Source organism: Brienomyrus brachyistius, unplaced genomic scaffold, assembly GCF_023856365.1.
Source record: "Brienomyrus brachyistius isolate T26 unplaced genomic scaffold, BBRACH_0.4 scaffold61, whole genome shotgun sequence".
NCBI lineage: Eukaryota > Metazoa > Chordata > Actinopteri > Osteoglossiformes > Mormyridae > Brienomyrus > Brienomyrus brachyistius.
In genome coordinates this window covers 599364-601266 of record NW_026042336.1, presented here as the reverse complement: position 1 = coordinate 601266, position 1903 = coordinate 599364, and the positions used below count along the sequence as shown (strand labels likewise).

The following is a 1903-nucleotide window of genomic DNA, read 5'->3' as shown; positions in this document are numbered from 1 at the left end:
GGGGACGGTAATGCTTAAGGGCCAGCTATTATGATGTGTTCCATGTTAAATGTATGTGTTGTAATGTATGTTGTTAGTACATGAAACTCCAACTGGTTTCCCCTTGTCGTTGGGCTGTCCCAATTAGTTTAATGGGAAGCCGTATATAAGGGCAGGGGATTAGAGTAAAAAGGGTGGTTGGTGGTCTTTCTTTTGGTCTAATTGTTGTTTGTTTTTTATTTATTTATTTATTTTTGTTGTTTTTGTCATGCTGTGGCCTGTGTGGATTATAGGCATGTCAAGGCCAAGAGAGAGGGGTAACAGCTTGAGGTGAGGCTGGAAAGGCCCCATGAAATAAAGCTACCTTTGTTCTGAGGCCTACTGCGTTTGTGCCTGGTTTCTCCCCACTCGCATGCGGGGTTGTTTGCATTCCCTCAACTCAATAAGGCAGGGCCTGTCCAGCTCTTGCCTTTTTCACATTCAGTATCTACATGTAAAGGGAGCAGACACAGGAAAAAGGTATTGAAGACCCTTGATATGATATTGCTGTTTTTGTTTTAGATTCCAAAGTTAACCCTTTAATTTATCCCTTTTCCCCAAGTAGAACGCTGCATTTACTTTACATTTTGCTTTGGAGTCGGAAGTTCCAAAATCACCAGGTAAGTTAATCGATTGTATGTGTTTTAACTACTAGAAAGATGTTAATGATAAGCCTTAAGATTTATTAAAAATGTATTGTTTTTTTGTAAATTAAAAACGGGTACCCTCGTGGACCAAGACTTGAGGGCATTTGTACAATCCACCTGTACAACTTTAACTGGTTCTGCAGCCTTTTTCTCCCCACAGCCTCTGCTTGTTCCCTTCTTCTCTTTCTGTCTTCCCTCCAGGAGAGCTCCTCAGGCATCTCCTGCCTGTAATTCCTGGGAAATGCCACCTGCCACCCATCCTTGGAAGCGTCGCCCATTCTCAGGATCTCATGCGTCACCATTCATCACAGTCACAGCGCTTGCAGACATCTGGATAAAAGGAAAAGCCCATTTTTTTAAAACTTACACGTTAAATTTTCCTCTAATTACCATTTTATTATTTTAAATTTCATTATGTTTAATTACATTTAGTATGGATTAAGGCACAGCCAGCCTGGATTAAGGCATCACCAGCCTGGCATCAGACTCTCCGGACAATGCCAGCCCAGAGGGGGCTGACCTGGAGGACATTCCCCCGGAGGACATGGAGTGGGAGCCTCCAGGTCTTGACCTGAGTCCCACTCCGTGGTGTCAGCCCCGTGGCCAAAGTTTCCCCAGCCGAGGAGGCTATCGCCGCGACAACGGCAGGGTCAACAGAAATCCAGTCGTGGGCTCAGCTCCGGGAGGAAAAAACGAGGGTATGCTACCCAGACCTGCCTCCTGATCCAGGCTTGGTCCATGATGGTCTTTCAGGGTATCCCATCCAATGGTTCCCAAAAGGAACCACCTCCGGTCTCCTTATGGCTCTGATACTGGCCTGTGCTTTTGTTTTGCAAGGTCCCTGGTTTGGTCCAGTTCCTGTCCTGCCTGCCCCTCGACACCCTCCGACTCTGCCAACCCCTCGCCGTCTACCGATGCTGTTCTTCCCTCGGCTGCCGCAGACGAGTAGAGCTTCTACAGACCCAGACAGGATTCCAAAGGCCCCCCCGGAGCCCATCAGAGGCCCTGAACTGTTCACTTTACCTCCCATGCTACCTAGTGTCTTGCCCCTCCTAATACCTCAGTCTTTGGTCTGTAGTCTTGCTTCCCCGTGGCTCTCCCTGGTTTCACCTCTTAGCCTGATTTCACTGTTCCAGCCCCCACTCCAGTCACTCTTGCTTCCCGCTTTAGGTTCCCCTCTCCTGGCCATATTATTGTTGCACTGGTTCCGTTGCTTGCCTGTCTTGTCTGGTTGTGTC

The 1903-nt window shown here is 47.8% G+C and overlaps 1 long non-coding RNA gene across 1 annotated transcript; it reads left to right on the top strand.

The window, feature by feature from the left end:
• Positions 1–402: 402 nt before the first annotated feature.
• On the top strand, positions 403–1649 carry LOC125725114 (uncharacterized). The gene is made up of 3 exons (XR_007387343.1): positions 403–638; positions 867–1363; positions 1503–1649. It is a non-coding gene; the product is annotated as an uncharacterized LOC125725114 (long non-coding RNA).
• The last annotated feature ends 254 nt before the right edge of the window (positions 1650–1903 follow it).